We start from the raw sequence: 19,769 nt of genomic DNA on the forward strand, positions 1-19,769 counted from the left end.
CCAACAAGGTCACCAGGATGTAGGGCCATAGCACAGTTGATAAAAAGATAGGTGGACCTTTGGTAAATGGGCCAGGCAGAACCCGGGGGACAACAAAAAGAGATGGAGCCATTAAAGATGAGGATCTAGGCAGAGCTAACCCAAGGCAAGACCACTGCACTGCAGGACAGAAGCAGAACCAGAGGGGTTGCAGGAATAAGGCAAGACCCCCAATACAGCTTGAGAGATAACTGCCCATGGTGGAACGGGTAGGTCGACAGAGTAAAAGTTAAGTCCGGGGCTTGGCACAAAGACAGAGCATCAACACATAGGGAGAGATGGTAATCTGGAATACAAAGGTTGACCCAAGGTGCAATGAAAGATGAGCCAAAAGGCTGCAAGAAGCCAGCGGACACAGGCCCCATTAACTAGATGACATGGGTAGAGGAGGCAGAAGGAGCATCAATGAGAGGCTTCATGCTGAGTGAGAAGGACATCAGACTGGACTGTTTAAACAGCTGGAGGGACCGGCCAAAACAGTATAATGGGTTTTAAAAAAAAGATTATAACCTGACAAGTTTACAACTTGCATACAAAGCTTTACAAGATAAGAAGGGGCAAACAATGGCATAAAAGGTAACAGATAATGTAAGAAACAAGTTAAATCATATTTATTAACAATAAAAACAATGCTTTAAAAATAAAGAACACAATTAAACCCAGAACAAAATTTTCAAAAAGTAACTTTTCAAAAAGTAACTTTTCAAAAAGTAACTTTTCAAAAAGTAACTTTACAAAAAGTAACTTTACAAAAAGTAACTTTACAAAAAGTAACTTTACAAAAAGTAACTTTACAAAAAGTAACTTTACAAAAAGTAACTTTACAAAAAGTAACTTTACAAAAAGTAACTTTACAAAAAGTAACTTTACAAAAAGTAACTTTACAAAAAGTAACTTTACAAAAAGTAACTTTACAAAAAGTAACTTTACAAAAAGTAACTTTACAAAAAGTAACTTTACAAAAAGTAACTTTACAAAAAGTAACTTTACAAAAAGTAACTTTACAAAAAGTAACTTTACAAAAAGTAACTTTACAAAAAGTAACTTTACAAAAAGTAACTTTACAAAAAGTAACTTTACAAAAAGTAACTTTACAAAAAGTAACTTTACAAAAAGTAACTTTACAAAAAGTAACTTTTCAAAAAGTAACTTTACAAAAAGTAACTTTACAAAAAGTAACTTTACAAAAAGTAACTTTACAAAAAGTAACTTTACAAAAAGTAACTTTACAAAAAGTAACTTTACAAAAAGTAACTTTACAAAAAGTAACTTTTCAAAAAGTAACTTTTCAAAAAGTAACTTTTCAAAAAGTAACTTTACAAAAAGTAACTTTTCAAAAAGTAACTTTACAAAAAGTAACTTTTCAAAAAGTAACTTTCCCACCAAAATAAAAAAATACATTAAAAGTCAAATCAAAAGCATAAATCAGTCCCTCCAGGATTTCACGATTTTTTTTTGTGATTTTTGCGATCAAAATGACTGATTTTGTGGTGGTAATTTCCAAAAATTTGTGAAAAAAATTTGCGATTTATATTTAACATTTACCATAATAGTATTCAGTCCTTCCAGAAAAACACTGAGTTTTTTTTGTGATTGTTGCTGGCAAAAATTGATTGATTATGCGGCCAGTTTTCTTTAAAAATGCGATGGAATATGTGGGATATTTATGCAATTTTATGCGATGAAATTGCTGGAATTTACAAAAATTGAGTGAACTTGCAAAAATTGCGGTTTGATGAAAAAGAGAAAAAAAAGTGATTCCCCCAACATCCTGTTAATATAAGAGTCATTTCTTATTACTTCCTTTGATAAACAAGCATACTACATCATAGAAAGTGCTGGGAATATTTAATTTCTCATCTTGTTTTATTTCAGACTGTAAGAGTGTAAATAAGGTGTGGCCCCTTTAAGAGCTGCGCGCTCCCTGTTGAACTGTCGAACACCCCATGTCTGCGGGTAATTTCTGTTTGATGCTACTACTTTTATCTTATGTTGTTTATTAAGTAACGATGTGACAGTAGAACGTTCGACAGACAGTTATACGAGTTCGATTTGTGAGATGTCATTCGCCTCCGTGAGTCTGTCTGGCGTCGCGTAATTGCGTCACTTCATAACGTTCCCATGGAAACAGGGGGAAATGGCTGCTCTTATGTGAAGTAAACGCAACATTTTTCAGCTTTCTGCTAAGATACATGTGACTTTTTTTTGCAACGAAAATGCGAGGATTATGAAATTATGCAAACCCCGCATATTTTGCACGGAAATCGGCAATTTATGCGGCGAAAGACTAACCCATCAGACTGGACTGTTTAAACAGCTGGAGGGACCAGCCAACACAGGATAATGGGTTATAAAAAAAAAAAGATTATAACCCGACAAGTACTTTACAGTCATTTTGAAAATGTTTAAAAACTAAAATGAAAAACAACACAAAGTGTAACAAAATACAAGACAAGTTTACAACTTTCATACAAAGCTTTACAATATAAGAAGGGGGCAAACAATGGCATAAAAGGTAACAGATAATGTAAGAAACAAGTTAAAAGGTATTTATTAACAATAAAAACAATGCTTTAAAATAAAGATCTAAATATAAAATAAATGCAAAGACAGACAAAAGGGTCATAAAATAGAAATTCAAATGGAACAAGAGGAGAAACCATAGTTTGTCTGTCCCTTTTTTAATTAAGATAAATACAAGATTAGTACAATGTAACTAAAACACTTAAGAAAAAAAAAAAGTGTCTGCACGGGAGGCATCCCTATATATTGCGTGGGAGGCATCCCTATATATTGTAGCTTAAGTGACTTTGATTTGCACCTGCAGTTGATGTACTTCAGTGGGTGGGTCTTGTCCAAGGTTGATTTTTCACCCTGCACCTCATGAGTCTAACACAAGTCCCACCCACCCAAGTCCAGCAGCTGAACACTTGAAAAGAAAGATCTCCAGTTTTCCAGAAGTTCATGAAAATGAATCAAGTACCCAGAAAACTCAACCATCCCATCGGGGGGAACAAAATTCAAACAGGCTGGATGAAATAGCAGCATCAGGCACAAATAAAAATCAGCACAAGAACATAGAGATGAATCAAAGCAGAAACATGGTGTAGTAAGACAGCCACTAATGCCAACATACAGAAGGCAGTCAGAATATAAACAGGCACATACTTTTACAAAACACACAAACAGTAAAGGCAAACCTTTTATAAAGTACATTTAAATACAAAATGCAACTGTTCCAGAAAAATAGGAACGGGCATAAAAATGGTCAATGGGACTGGGCCATAAAACAGCACAATGGCTTACAAGGCAAGGAGCATAAATTAAAGATATATAGAAAACATTCATCATAAAAAGCCAATAAAACTAAAATAGGCTAAGGGAAAATGCAAAGACAAGAGCATTGAGGGTTCAAATGCAAAGGCAAGAGATCAAAATACAAAAGATGGGAAAAAAGCACAAATACAAAAAGTGCCATTGAGACCATGAGAAGGACATAAGTGCAGAGACAAAATTTAAGGAGCATTAAGGCATAAAGGGTATTACAAATTTAATCTAACACCACAAGGAACAGGTGATGTAAAAACCATCACTACAACAGGGCACAAAAAAGGGACTTAACTGGCAGAGGCATAAAAGGCAAACAGCAGAAATACAAACACTAAAGGGCAATAAGAAGAATAATCTGAGACATGCAGCTTTTATGCTTCACAACTTTATTTTGTTCTGTCTTAGAATAGCTTAGACAAGACCATAAAGGGCACAGAACAAAGTTTAAATAGAAGTTAGTACATAAAATACTGTACAAAAGGAAAAAAGACAGACTGATTGAAATATAGAGGGCATAAAAAAATCCTAAAATAAAAAACCTAAAATGTGCTGAAATACAAAAAAACAAGGTTAAACAATACAAAGTAGCAAAAATAAGTCAAGTGGACAAAGCTGCTTTAGGATGGGATGTAGAGCCAAAACAGTCAATAAAAGGATAGGGGGGACCTTTGGTGAATGTGCCAGTTACAACTCGGTGGACAACCAACTCAGATGGAGCCATTAGAGATGGGGACCTGGGCAGAGACAAGACCACTGCACTGCAGGGCAATAACTGCCCATGGAGGACCTGATAGAGCATCAACTTAACTTTCACTCTGTCGACCTGTCTTGGGCCTCAGATTACCAGCTCCGCCACAAGTCTGGGGCTTGGCACAAAGGTGGACTCAATGTGTAAAGGGTAAATGAAGGATGAACCAAAGAGCTGAAAGTAGCCAACAAACACAGGCCACATTAACTATGACACAGGTAGAGGAGGGGGGAGGAGCAGCATCAATGAGAGGCTGAGTGTGAAGGACATCAGACTGGATTGTCTATCCTGTGTTGGCCGGTCCCTCCAGCTGTTTAATGGGAACACAAAATAAACCAAAACAGATTATAAACCTCACAAAAACTTGAAGCAATTTTGAAAATGCAAAAAAGTTACGATTCACAAAATTATTCCAAAATTAAATTCCAAACGATTCCAAATTACACAATATGGGCACAAGTAAAGTCATAAAAGAGTAGAAACACGGTTTATGGTCCATATTTGTTTCCATGTTCTGTTTAAAGCCTTTTGTTAACCCAAGTAAAAAAACAAACAAAAAAAAACAAAGAAATTAAAACAAAATCAAGTGCAACAAAATACAAAAAAGTAAGTTTACAACTTCAATACAAAGCTTTACAATATAAGAAAGGAAAACAATAGCATATAAGAAAGGCAAACAATAACATAAAAAGCAGACAGAAAATGTTAGAAACCAGTGAAAGATATATAATTTAAAAAATGCATTTATGGTATATTTAGGTTTTTAATTTTATTGTTTATGTTATTTAAGACAAAAGGGTCATAAAATAGAAAGGGATAATAAAAGGACAAAATTGATCTTAAATGGAACAAGAGGCGAAACCATAAATACAAAAATTACATTTAGTACAATATAAATAAAAACAAAAAAAAACTGAAAAAAGAAATTGTCTTTGTGAGTGGGATACACCCCTATATATTGTAGCTCAAGTAACTTTGATTTGCACCTGCAGTTGATTGATGAGGTGAAGGGTTGAAATCAACCCTGGACAAGTCAGTCTAACACAAGTCAAGATCCACAAGTCCTTTGACGAGTCCCTTGTCTTTACAAGTCCCACCCACCCAATTCCAACGGTTGAACACTTAAAAAGAAAATTAATTTTCATTAACTTCTGTTAATGTGGAGAACTAAGTACCCCATGAACCCGATAGCCATACCATCAGGGGAAGAACAAAATTCAAACAGGCTGAATGAAATCGCGCATGAAATACAAGTGACCACAACAACAGAGATGAACCAAAGCAGAAAATTGGCATAAGACAGCCACTAATGCTAACATACAAAAGACAGTAAGAGAATAAAAACAAGTGCATAATTATGCAAAAAGTACAGACAAACCATTTGACGCAGTTCCCTTCAATACAAAATAGAACAGGGTAAAGCCTTTTTATGCCCATTCCCATTTTTCTAAAAGCGTTCAATGTCCCTGTCCCATTGACTAAGACAAGGAGCATTAATAAAAGATGGAAGACATTAAATCAAACAAAAAAAATAGGCTTAGGAAAAAAAAGGGAAAGACAAGAAAAAGGAATGAAATTAATACAAAAGATGGGAAAAAAAAAATGCACCTATACAAAAAGTGCCATTGTGACAATAAAAAAAAATCTTAAATACATGAGGTTAAGGCATAAATACAACAGCAGCAGTTTCAGGACTGTGTTGTATAAAGCAAATTACTTGTACAGATTTATAAAAGTATAAATAATAAAAGGCATTAATGTAGTGAAGATTTGCAGTGACTGTACATACAAGAATGCCATGTTCCTTCTCAGAAAGCCCACAGTCTCTCTCTGAACAGTAACATTTAAGAAGTTGGAGATATTTAATAATTTAATTTAATTAACCTAAAACTACAATGCATTAAAATGACAGTACAGTTAATGCATTTTTTTGTTAGTTTCAAACCATTTATGTATAGAAGAAAATGATTGCCTGTTGTATTCCCTTACATTTGTAAATGTAATACATTCAATCAACAGCATAAATACAAAACATTTCTACAAAAGGGAAAAAATGAGCGTGAAGCAATGGGGGAAAAAAATAGGGACTTTTTACAAAAGTGTAAAAATACAAAATTTTAAAGACAATATAAAAAAAACACGCAAGAAATAATGAACAAAGGCCATCATTTGACAATCAAACTTAAATGAGGGATTCGAACAGGATACTAGAACAAATCAATATAAATGATGAAAAGGAACACAAAGGCTAAAATTAAGTGGCATAAAGAGACTTTTAAACTATTTTGAGAAGCACTATACAACTAAAATTGACTAAAACAAATAGGACAAGAGCATATTTACAAGCAGTTTAAAGGGAAAGGTAACAGAGGTATGGAAGTATTAAAAGATTAAATAAATGCAAAGAATAGCAAACCAAAAGCACAATATCATCAGTGCAAATAGACCAGACATAAAAATGGTCATAACACAAAATGAGTATTAAGAAGGGGGAAAGGGGCTTAAAAATGGTACAAGTGTCCAAGCCATAAATACAAAAGCAAATGGTGTCAAATCAATTTCATGACATTAATAAATTCTCTTTTTTTAAAAAATGCTCCTGTGCTACAGAGACAATAGAAGGCATTATCCACAAAAGTCAAGACCCACACAAGTCAAACACAAGTCAAGACCCACACAAGTCAAACACAACTCAAGACCCACAAGTCAAGACCCACACAAGTCAAGATCAACACAATTCAAACACAAGTCAGGATCCACACAAGTCAAACACAAGTCAGGATTTACAAAAGTCAAGACCCACACAAGTCAAACAAGTCAAGATCCACTCAAGTCAAACACAAGTCAAGATCAACACAAGTCAACACAAGTGAAGATCCACTCAAGTCAAACACAAGTCAAGACCCACAAGTCAAGATCAACACAAGTCAAACAAGTCAAGATCCACTCAAGTCAAACACAACTCAAGACCCACACAAGTCAAGATCAACACAAGTCAAACACAAGTCAGGATCCACAAGTCAAGATCCACACAAGTCAACACAAGTCAGGATCCACACAAGTCAAACGCAAGTCAGGATCCACACAAGTCAACACAAGTGAAGATCCACTCAAGTCAAACACAAGTCAAGACCCACAAGTCAAGATCAACACAAGTCAAGATCCACACAAGTCAAACAAGTCAAGATCCACTCAAGTCAAACACAACTCAAGACCCACAAGTCAAGATCCACACAAGTCAAGATCAACACAAGTCAAACAAGTCAAGATCCACTCAAGATCAACACAAGTCAAGATCCACACAAGTCAAACAAGTCAAGATCCACTCAAGTCAAACACAACTCAAGACCCACAAGTCAAGATCCACACAAGTCAAGATCAACACAAGTCAAACAAGTCAAGATCCACACAAGTCAAACACAAGTCAGGATCCACACAAGTCAAACCCCATCAGCATAAAATAGTCAATTGGACAGGAACATAGAACAGCATAATTACTAACAATTAAAATAGCATAAATGAAAGATGGAAGACATTTAATCATAAACAAAAAACAACGGGCTTAGAAAAACAATTGGCTTAGAAAAAAAAAAGCAATGAAATAAAATAAATGCAAACGATAGGAAAATGCACAAATATAAAATTGTAGATTTTGAAAAAGTACATGTCACAGGGTGACAAAATCCAACTTTGTCCCTAACAAAGCGGGAACTAATGTTCGCCGTGATTGCCTCCCGCCGGACCCAAAAAAAAGGAACACCGGGTTAGTTCCAGGGTAGCGCAAAAATCCCCAAAAATGGGGTGATCAGCCAAACGTCGCTGGCAGCTGTGCATGGGGAGTAAAGCTTCGCGATTGGGACGCGTTGTGATTAGAGGAGTATAAAAGGAGGAAGTACAGACCAAACGGGGCATTGTTTTGGGAGAAGTGCTCTCAGAGAAAGTGTGAGCCGTGGTGAAGAGGAAGTGGGGCCGGCGAACGGGCACAGTGCTGTGAGTTGGGAGAAAGAGCAGGCTGATTCAATGAGAAGGTGGTAACCATGGGACAGAAGATCATTTGTGAGAGATCATGAGTAGTCCAAATCAATTTCCATCCTCCTCTCGTGTCTGTGGGACCTCTTGATGTGAATCCCAGTTCAGAAGATGGACGACGGCCATATATGAGTATTTCCCACTGAGTGCTGAATTGTTGAGTTGAAGGGATGTGATGCACTGTTTGCTGTGTGAAGTGTTAACCTAAACCCCTGGATGTCCACTTCTTACCGGAGTTTTCCATCACATTCTGACTGCATAAGAAGAGGCTAACATTGTTGTACTTCACAGACCATTGAGTGTATTTATCTGGCAGCCCACTGTGAAGAGAGACACGTGGTGAATGCTTAACTGACTGCTTTGCAGTGAAACCTCCAGCCGCAAGTTCTCTGTCTGTCACTTAAAGAAGAGGATTACGTACCTGTCTGCTTTGCAGTGAAGCTCCCCCGCTGCAAGCTCTGTGTCTGTTGGCCCTGCAAGTGAATTCAAGTTTGTTTGTATAGTCCTTTCACAATACTTGTTTCAAAGCAGCTTTACAGAAAGTGCATTACAGGAAAGTACATGGAAAATTACATTTAGTTAATCATGTTATATTAAGGGCATAACATATCACCAGCATTGAGTCGTCTCTCCACAGGCATCGAGTCATCTTTCACAGGTGTTGAGTCGTCTCTTCATAGGCATTTAGTCTTCTCATCGCAGGTGTTGGGACATCTGAAGTCTCCATGAGAGGCTGGATACAAACTGGAGCTGACGAACGCCATTTTTCTCGGGACAAGCGTCCCGAGATAACGGCAGAAAACAGATGGGAAATAATTAGCATAGCTGATGTTCATAATGATTTCCATTACACAGGAGTAGATGTTAAACAACTCTCCACAACCCAACCATACGTGCCAACCCGTTTGACTAAGGCTGTCGAGCCCCACTGTCGCGGTAATGCGTTTCATTGGCAACGGTTCCGTATGGCATACCACCTACCGCAATAACACAATATCTGCCCAACCACCCATCATTCACACAATACACACAGGAAAAGTAATGACTGTAAATACTATGCAACCTATACAAGTAACCTACAGACTCTTCAAGTTTTAAAGTATTAAAAGCATTCGACCTGATTCAGTCTTTAGTCTAGTTTTAAACTTTGACAGCGAGTCAGAGCGTCAAACCATATTGGGAGGATATTCCAGAGTTTGAGCGTAAATAATTTAAGTTTGAGCCTAACTTTTATTTCTGGAATATTTACATTAATAAATAACTAATGTTAATTACAAGCAATTGTTTAGCAGTGTCGTTAATAATCCTTAAGCAAGAACTGACCACAGAGAAGTCATCTTAACAAATTGTAAGTACCATTCGAACGCTTATAATTTAGGGCAGATTTGACTTATTCGACCTAACCTGAGGATAAAAAATAATAATGTTAAAGGTGTTAAAATTAAAGCGCACACACACCGTAAAACATGGCGCACAACGTGGGGCTTTAACTGTTCAATTCTGGCCAGTAATTGAACAGTTAAGTGCCTTCTAAATAGCATGTCTGTGGATATTCATAAGTATTAAAAATGTATTTTCTTTTTTTGGGAAAAAAAAGAATCAAATAGAAGACGACTAGACAAATAATCTTTTCTAGATTAGTATCTTTTTTTCGACTAAGTTTAACACCCAAAACAGGTTAGATGTGCACATAAGAAATAAGTTGAAGGGTGATTGAAAGTCTAATAAGTCTATTCCAAAGAGGCTAAGCTATGGCAGCAAAAGCCCAGGAAAAATCCAGCATGACTTTTATACAACCATGTACATGGGGTGATTCTCGTATATTAGGATGGCAAAAGATAGCCTTACAGACAGAGACATCAGTCCAAGAGATGGAACCAGGAGAAACATTCCTTTCAAAGGAGCGACTTTGACTTACTAGTCATTAGGTGTGTAACGTCTTGGAGATGTACGACAGAACAGCCGCTCCGATTCTGCTGAGGTGAAGCATAATAGAGCCTAGGTCTCTCCCAGAACAGATTCCAATTATTTACAAAGAGCAGTTTCTGTTCATTACACAATGACATTAATAATTAAATTAGTGCAAATAGACTACTGAACCTTTCCTGTCCTTGTCTGTAAGAGGGAAGCAGTTCAGACACGATGATCGTTGCTTCAGGCGATGTGTTGCGTACCATCTCGATCAGGCTCCTGTAGTCCTTCAGAACCTCAGCCTGATGTCGTTCGCTCCCACGTTCAGCACAACAGATCCGACGCGCTCATCACCGTTCAGGATCTCGGAAACCTGTGCAGCAACATCAAGAACATGAGCACCAGGAAAGCAGTGAGTGCACACCTTATCCTTACCTGAGGTAGCACGGACATGACGGATAATGGATGTGCCCATGATCACGGTGGCGTCGCGTTCCGACTCGAGAAGAGTGGCGAAGCAGTTCCGGGCGGCGGAGAGGTTCTAGCTCTGGTCCTGGCTCACGTCTTCCGCTGTGTGATCCAGGGTGTTGTGTCGGTGCCGGACTGAATGAAGCCAGAGATGATCGCGTCCTCCTGGGCAAAGAAACACATGAAGTAGACGAAGTCAGAGTCAAAGAGCAACTAACCACTGACTTGTGAACATCGGCGTGTGATGTTTCAAGCGCTGACCGCCGATCCAGCAGCTCACAGGCAGAGTCGTCTCTCCACAGGCATTGAGTCGTCTCTCCACAGGCGTCACTAAACAAGGAATAGACAGTTTCAATATAATGTTCCACACTAAGCATATCAATTACGTTTGGACAACAAAGACTGTGATTTGGACTTTGACTTACTATTTATTAGGTGTATGCAAATAATCTACTGAACCTTTCCTGTCCTTGTCTGTACGTGGGAAGCGGCCCAGACACGATGATCGTTGCTTCAGGCGATGTGTTGCATACCGTCTCCATCAGGCTCCTGTAGAACTTCTTCAGAACCTCAGCCTGATGTCGTTCACTCCCACGTGCAGTACAGCAGCTCCGACAAACTGAAGTTGACGAACGCCATTTTTCTCGGGACAAGCGTCCCGAGATAACAGTAGAAAACAGATGGGAAATAATTAGCATAGCTGATGTCCATAATGATTTCCCTTACACAGGAGTAATTTCAGAGTTTGAGCATAAAGAATTTAAGTTTGAGCCTAACTTTTCTTTCTGGAATATTTACATTAATAAATAACTAATGCTAATTACAAGTAATCATCTAGCAGTGTTGTTAATAAACCTTAAGCAAGAACTGACCACAGAGAAGTCATCTGAACAATTGTAAATACCAATCGAATGCTAATGATTTAGGGCAGATTTGACTAATTCGACCTAACCTGAGGATAATAAATAATAAGGTTAAAAGGTGTTAAGTTTAAAGCGCACACCGTAAAACATGGTGCCCAGCGTGGGGCTTTAACTGTTCAATTCTGGCCAGTAATTGAACAGTTAAGCGCCAGCTAAATAGCATGTGCATGGATGTGCTTAAGGATTAGAAATATATTTTCTTTTTTAAAGATAAATCAATTAGAAGACGACTAATGAAACTTAGTCAAAAAAAAAATCTAGAAAAGATTATTTAAAGAAGACCCAGAAAGGGATAGATGTGCAAGGCTCGTTGCTTCAGGCGATGTGTTGCGTACCGTCTCGATCAGGCTCCTTTAGTCCTTCTTTAGAACCTCAGCCTGATGTCGTTCGCTCCCACGTTCAGCACAACAGCTGCGACACGCTCATCACCGTTCAGGATCTCGGGAACCTGTGCAGCAACATCAAGAACATGAGCACCAGGAAAGCAGCGAGTGCGCACCTTACCCTTACCTGAGGTAGCACGGACATGACGGACCATGGACGTGCCCATGATCACGGTGGCGTTGCGTTCCGACTCACCAAGAGGGGAGAAGCAGTTCCGGGTCGAGATCTCCAAGACCGGGAGGGGCGGCGGAGAGGTTCTAGCTCTGGTACTGGCTCGTGTCTTCCGCTGTGTGATCCATGGTGTTGTGTCGGTGCCGGAGTGAATGAAGCCAGAGATGATCGCGTCCTCCTGGGCAGAGAAACGCATGGAGTAGATGAACTCAGAGTCAAAGAGTAACCAACCACTGACTTGTGAGCATCGGCATGTAATGTTTCAAGTGCTGACCGCTGATCCAGCAGCTCACAGCCATCGAGTCGTCTCTCCACAGGAGTCACTAAACAAGGAACAGACAAAGTTTCAATATAATGTTCCACACTAAGCATATCAATTAAGTTTGGACAACAAAAACTGTGATTTGGACTTTGACTTACTAGTCATGTCTGTAAGTGGGAAGCAGTGCAGACACGATCGTTGCTTCAGGTGATGTGTTGCGTCTCGATCAGGCTCCTGTAGTCCTTCTTTAGAACCTCAGCCTGATGTCGTTCGCTCCCACGTTCAGTACAACAGCTCCGATGCGCACATCACCGTTCAGGAGCTCAGGAACCTGTGCAGCAACAACAAGAACATGAGCACCAGGAAAGCAGTGAGTGCGCACCTTATCCTTACCTGAGGTAGCACAGACATGACGGACCATGGACGTGCCCATGATCACGGTGGCGTCGCGTTCCAACTAGCGAAGAGGGGAGAAGCGGTTCCGGGTCGAGATCTCCAAGACCGGGAGGGGCGACGGAGAGGTTCTTGCTCGTTGATTCGCTCCCACGTTCAGCACAACAGCTCCGACACGCTCATCACCGTTCAGGATCTCAGGAACCTGTGCAGCAACATCAAGAACATGAGCACCAGGAAAGCAGTGAGTGCGCACCTTATCCTTACCTGAGGTAGCACAGACATGACGGACCATGGACGTGCCCATGATCACGGTGGCGTCGCGTTCCGGCTCGCTAAGAGGGGAGAAGCGGTTCCGGGTCGAGATCTCCAAGACCGGGAGGGGCGGCGGAGAGGTTCTTGCTCTGGTCTTGGCTCGTGTCTTCCGCTGTACGATCCATGGTGTTGTGTCGGTGCCGAAGTGAATGAAGCCAGAGATGATCGCGTCCTCCTGGGCAGAGAAACGCATGGAGATGGAGTAGACAAAGTGAGTTAAAGAGTAACCAACCACTGACTTGTGAGCATCGGCGTGTGATGTTTCAAGCGCTAACCGCCAATCCAGCAGCTCACAGGCAGAGTCGTCTCTCCACAGGCATCGAGTAGTCTGTCCACAGGAGTCACTAAACAAGGAATAGACAGTTTCAAGATAATGTTCCACACTAAGCATATCAATTAAGTTTGGACAACAAAGACTGTGATTTGGACTTTGACTTACTATTTATTAGGTGTGTGCAAATAATCTACTGAACCTTTCCTGTCCTTGTCTGTACGTGGGAAGCAGCCCAGACACGATGATCGTAGCTTCAGGCGATGTGTTGCGCACCATCTCGATCAGGCTCCTGTAGAACTTCTTCAGGACCTCAGCCTGATGTCGTTCGCTCCCACGTTCAGCACAACAGCTGCGACGCGCTCATCACCTTTCAGGATCTCGGGAACCTGTGCAGCAACATCAAGAACATGAGCACCAGGAAAGCAGTGAGTGCGCACCTTATCCTTACCTGAGGTAGCACGGACATGACTGACCATGGACGTGCCCATGATCACGGTGGCGTCGCGTTCCGGCTCACTAAGAGGGGAGAAGCGGTTCCGGGTCGAGATCTCCAAGACCGGGAGGGGCGGCGGAGAGGTTCTTGCTCTGGTCCTGGCTCTGGCTCCTGTCTTCCGCTGTGTGATCCATGGTGTTGTGTCGGTGCCGAAGTGAATGATGCCAGAGATGATCGCGTCCTCCTGGGCAGAGAAACGCATGGAGATGGAGTAGACAAAGTGAGTCAAAGAATAACTAACCACTGACTTGTGAGCATCGGCGAGTGATGTTTCAAGCGCTGACCGCCAATCCAGCAGCTCACAGGCAGAGTCGTCTCTCCACAGGAGTCACTTAACGAGGAATAGACACAGTTTCAAGATAATGTTCCACACTAAGCATATCAATTAAGTTTGGACAACAAAGACTGTGATTTGGACTTTGACATACTATTTATTAGGTGTGTGCAAATAATCTACTGAACCTTTCCTGTCCTTGTCTGTACGTGGGAAGCAGCCCAGACACAATGATCGTTGCTTCAGGTGTTGTGTACCATCTCGATCAGGCTCCTGTAGAACTTCTTCAGAACCTCAGCCTGATGTCGTTCACTCCCACGTGCAGTACAGCAGCTCCAACAAACTGGAGTTGACGAACGCCATTTTTCTCGGGACAAGCGTCCCGAGATAACAGCGGAAAACAGATGGGAAATAATTAGCATAGCTGATTTCCATAATGATTTCCCTTACACAGGAGTAGATTCCAGAGTTTGAGCATGAGGAATTTAAATTTGAGCCTAACTTTTATTTCTGGAATATTTACATTAATAAATAAATAATGCTAATTACAAGTAATCGTCTAGCAGTGTTAATAAACCTTAAGCGAGAACTGACCACAGAGAAGTCATCTGAACAATTGTAAATACCAATCGAATGCTAATGATCTAGGGCAGATTTGACTTATTTGACCTAACCTGAGGATAATAAATAATAAGGTTAAAAGGTGTTAAGATTAAAGCACACACCGTAAAACATGGTGCCCAGCGTGGGGCTTTAACTGTTCAATTCTGGCCAGTAATTGAACAGTTAAACGCCAGCTAAATAGCATGTGTGTGGATGTGCTTAAAGATTAGATATTTATTTTCTTTTTTAAAGATAAATCAATTAGAAGACGACTAGTGAAACTTAGTCGGAAAAAAAAATCTAGAAAAGATTATTTAAAGAAGACCCAGAAAGGGTTAGATGTGCAAGGCTCGTTGCTTCAGGCGATGTGATGCGTACCGTCTCGATCAGGCTCCTGTAGTCCTTCAGAACCTCAGCCTGATGCCGTTCGCTCCCACGTTCAGCACAACAGTTCCGCCGCGCTCATCACCTTTCAGGATCTCAGGAACCTGTGCAGCAACATCAAGAACATGAGCACCAGGAAAGCAGTGAGTGCGCACCTTATCCTTACCCGAGTTAGCACGGACATGACGGACCATTGGCGTGCCGATGACCACGGCGTCGTCGCGTTCCGACTCGCAAAGAGGGGAGAAGCAGTTCCGGGTCGATATCTCCAAGACCGGGAGGGGCGGCGGAGAGGTTCTTGCTCTGGTCTTGGCTCGTGTCTTCCGCTGTATGATCCATGGTGTTGTGTCGGTGCCGGAGTGAATGAAGCCAGAGATGATCGCGTCCTCCTGGGCAGAGAAAAGCATGGAGATGGAGTAGACAAAGTGAGTCAGAGTAACTAACCACTGACTTGTGAGCATCGGCGAGTGATGTTTCAAGCGCTGACCGCCAATCCAGCAGCTCACAGGCAGAGTCGTCTCTCCACAGGCATCGAGTATTCTGTCCAAAGGAGTCACTAAACAAGGAATAGACACAGTTTCAAGATAATGTTCCACACTAAGCATATCAATTAAGTTTGGACAACAAAGACTGTGATTTGGACTTTGACTTACTATTTATTAGGTGTGTGCAAATAATCTACTGAACCTTTCCTGTCCTTGTCTGTACGTGGGAAGCGGCCCAGACACGATGATCGTTGCTTCAGGCGATGTGTTGCGTACCGTCTCGATCAGGCTCCTGTAGAACTTCTTCAGAACCTCAGCCTGATGTCGTTCACTCCCACGTGCAGTACAGCAGCTCCGACAAACTGGAGTTGAGGAACGCCATTTTTCTTGGGACAAGCGACCCGAGATAACAGCAGAAAACAGATGGGAAATAATTAGCATAGCTGATGTCCATAATGATTTCCCTTACACAGGAGTAGATTCCAGAGTTTGAGCATAAAGAATTTAAGTTTAAGCCTAACTTTTCTTTCTCGAATATTTACATTAATAAATAACTAATGCTAATTACAAGTAATTGTCTAGCAGTGTTAATAAACTTTAAGCAAGAACTGACCACAGAGAAGTCATCTGAACAATTGTAAATACCAATCGAATGCTAATGATCTAGGGCAGATTTGACTTATTCGACCTAACCTGAGGATAATAAATAATAAGGTTAAAAGGTGTTAAGATTAAAGCACACACCGTAAAACATGGTGCCCAGCGTGGGGCTTTAACTGTTCAATTCTGGCCAGTAATTGAACAGTTAAGCGCCAGCTAAATAGCGTGTGCATGGATGTGCTTAATGATTAGAAATTTATTTTCTTTTTTAAAGATAAATCAATTAGAAGACGACTAGTGAAACTTAGTCGAAAAAAAAAATCTAGAAAAGATTATTTAAAGAAGACTCAGAAAGGGTTAGATGTCCAAGCCTCGTTGCTTCAGGCGATGTGCTGCGTACCGTCTCGATCAGGCTCCTGTAGTCCTTCAGAACCTCAGCCTGATGTCGTTCGCTCCCACGTTCAGCACAACAGTTCCGCCGCGCTCATCACCGTTCAGGATCTCGGGAACCTGTGCAGCAACATCAATAAGATGAGCACCAGGAAAGCAGTGAGTGCGCACCTTATCCTTACTTGAGGTAGCACGGACATGACGGACCATGGACGTGCCCATGATCACGGTGGCGTCATGTTCCGACTCGCAAAGAGGGGAGAAGCAGTTCCGGGTCGATATCTCCAAGACCGAGAGGGGCGGCGGAGAGGTTCTTGCTCTGGTCCTGGCTCATGTCTTCCGCTGTGTGATCCATGGTGTTGTGTCGGTGCTCGACTGAATGAAGCCAGAGATGATCGGGTCCTCCTGGGCAGAGAAACGCATGAAGTAGACGAAGTCAGAGTCAAAGAGTACCTAACCACTGACTTGTGAACATCGGCTTGTGATGTTTCAAGTGCTGACCGCCGATCCAGCAGCTCACAGGCAGAGTCGTCTCTCCACAGGCGTCACTAAACGAGGAAGACACAGTTTCAATATAATGTTCCACACTAATCATATCAATTAAGTTTGGACAACAAAGACTGTGATTTGGACTTTGACTTACTATTTATTAGGTGTGTGCAAATAATCTACTGAACCGTTTCTGTCCTTGTCTGTAAGTGGGAAGCGGCCCAGACACGATGATCGTTGCTTCAGGCGAAGTGTTGCATACCGTCTCGATCAGGCTCCTGTAGAACTTCTTCAGAACCTCAGCCTGATGTCGTTCACTCCCACGTGCAGTACAGCAGCTCCGACAAACTGAAGTTGACGAACGCCATTTTTCTCGGGACAAGCGTCCCGAGATAACAGCAGAAAACAGATGGGAAATAATTAGCATAGCTGATGTCCATAATGATTTCCCTTACACAGGAGTAGATTCCAGAGTTTGAGCATGAGGAATTTAAATTTAAGCCTAACTTTTATTTCTGGAATATTTACATTAATAAATAACTAATGCTAATTACAAGTAATCGTCTAGCAGTGTTAATAAACCTTAAGCAAGAATTGACCACAGAGAAGTCATCTGAACAATTGTAAATACCATTCGAATGCTTATGATTTAGGACAGATTTGACTTACCCGACCTAACCTGAGGATAATAAATAAGGTTAAAAGGTGTTAAGTTTAAAGCGCACACCGTAAAACATGGCGCCCAGCGTGGGGCTTTAACTGTTCAATTCTGGCCAGTAATTGAACAGTTAAGCGCCTACTAAATAGCGTGTGCATGGATATGCTTAAGGATTAGAAATTCATTTTCTTTTTTAAAGATAAATCAATTAGAAGACGACTAGTGAAACTTAGTCGGAAAAAAAAATCTACAAAAGATTTAAAGAAGACACAGAAAGGGTTAGATGTGTAAGGCTCGTTGCTTCAGGCGATGTGTTGCGTAGCGTCTCGATCAGGCTCCTGTAGTCCTTCTTCAGAACCTCAGCCTGATGTCGTTCGCTCCCATGATCAGCACAACTGCTCTGACGCGCTCATCACCGTTCAGGATCTCAGGAACCTGTGCAGCAACATCAAGAACATGAGCACCAGGAAAGCAGTGAGTGCGCAGTGGATAAGTGGATAAGCCTTACCTGAGGTAGCACAGACATGACGGACCATGGACAAGCCCATGATCACGGTGGCGTCGCGTTCCGGCTCGCTAAGAGGGGAAAAGCGGTTCCGGGTCGAGATCTCCAAGACCGGGAGAGACTGAGAGGTTTTTGCTCTGGTCCTTGATTGTGTCTCCCACAGTATGATCCATGGTGTTGTGTCGGTGCCAGAGTGAATGAAGCCAGAGATGATCGCGTACTCCAGGGCAAAGAAACGCATGGAGTAGATCAAGTCAGAGTCAAAGAGCAACTAACCACTGACTTGTGAGCATCGGCATGTGATGTTTCAAGCGCTGACCGCCGATCCAGCAGCTCACAGGCAGAGTCGTCTCTCCACAGGCGTCACTAAATGAGGAAGACACAGTTTCAAGATAATGTTCCACACCAAGCATATCAATTAAGTTTGGACAACAAAGACTGTGATTTGGACTTTGACTTATTATTTATTAGGTGTGTGCAAATAATCTACGGAACCTTTCCTGTCCTTGTCTGTACGTGGGAAGCGGCCCAGACACAATGATCGTTGCTTCAGGCGATGTGTTGTGTACCATCTCGATCAGGCTCCTGTAGAACTTCTTCAGAACCTCAGCCTGATGTCGTTCACTCCCACGTGCAGTACAGCAGCTCCGACAAACTGGAGTTGACGAACGCCATTTTTCTCGGGACAAGCGTCCCGAGATAACAGCAGAAAACAGATGGGAAATAATTAGCATAGCTGATGTCCATAATGATTTCCCTTACACAGGAGCAGATTCCAGAGTTTGAGCATGAGTAATTTAAATTTGAGCCTAACTTTTATTTCTGGAATATTTACATTAATAAATAACTAATGCTAATTACAAGTAATCGTCTAACAGTGTTAATAAACCTTACGCAAAAACTGACCACAGAGAAGTCATCTGAACAATCGTAAATACCAATCGAAAGCTTATGATTTAGGGCAGATTTGACTTACTCGACCTAACCTGAGGATAATAAATAAGGTTAAAAGGTGTTAAGATTAAAGCACACATCGTAAAACATGGCGCCCAGCGTGGGGCTTTAACTGTTCAATTCTGGCCAGTAATTGAACAGTTAAGCACCTACTAAATAGCGTGTGCATGGACATGCTTAAGGATTAGAAATGTATTTTCTTTTTTAAAGATAAATCAATTAGAAGACGACTAGTGAAACTTAGTCGGAAAAAAAAAATCTAGAAAAGATTATTTAAAGAAGACACAGAAAGGGTTAGATGTGCAAGGCTCGTTGCTTCAGGCGATGTGTTGCGTACCGTCTCGATCAGGCTCCTGTAGTCCTTCTTCAGAACCTCAGCCTGATGTCGTTCGCTCCCACGTTCAGCACAACAGCTGCGACACGCTCATCACCTTTCAGGATCTCGGGAACCTGTGCAGCAACATCAATAACATGAGCACCAGGAAAGCAGTGAGTGCGCACCTTATCCTTACCTGAGGTAGCACGGACATGACTGACCATGGACGTGCCCATGATCACGGTGGCGTCGCGTTCCGGCTCACTAAGAGGGGAGAAGCGGTTCCGGGTCGAGATCTCCAAGACCGGGAGGGGCGGCGGAGAGGTTCTTGCTCTGGTCCTGGCTCTGGCTCCTGTCTTCCGCTGTGTGAT

The 19,769-nt window shown here is 41.3% G+C and overlaps 2 long non-coding RNA genes across 2 annotated transcripts; both read right to left on the reverse strand.

The window, feature by feature from the left end:
• Nucleotides 1-4,869: 4,869 nt before the first annotated feature.
• Nucleotides 4,870-10,857, reverse strand: LOC148971560 (uncharacterized). The gene is made up of 6 exons (XR_016146773.1): nucleotides 10,787-10,857; nucleotides 10,493-10,690; nucleotides 10,247-10,430; nucleotides 8,760-10,119; nucleotides 8,568-8,619; nucleotides 4,870-8,466 (listed from the first exon to the last, which is right to left on the reverse strand). It is a non-coding gene; the product is annotated as an uncharacterized LOC148971560 (long non-coding RNA).
• A 1,196-nt stretch (nucleotides 10,858-12,053) lies between these two features.
• On the reverse strand, nucleotides 12,054-12,586 carry LOC148971561 (uncharacterized). The gene is made up of 3 exons (XR_016146752.1): nucleotides 12,424-12,586; nucleotides 12,278-12,326; nucleotides 12,054-12,181 (listed from the first exon to the last, which is right to left on the reverse strand). It is a non-coding gene; the product is annotated as an uncharacterized LOC148971561 (long non-coding RNA).
• Between the last annotated feature and the right edge of the window lie 7,183 nt (nucleotides 12,587-19,769).

The sequence above is a fragment of the Pimephales promelas genome, chromosome 16, assembly GCF_988280905.1.
Source record: "Pimephales promelas chromosome 16, fPimPro1.hap1.1, whole genome shotgun sequence".
In the NCBI taxonomy this organism is placed as follows: domain Eukaryota; kingdom Metazoa; phylum Chordata; class Actinopteri; order Cypriniformes; family Leuciscidae; genus Pimephales; species Pimephales promelas.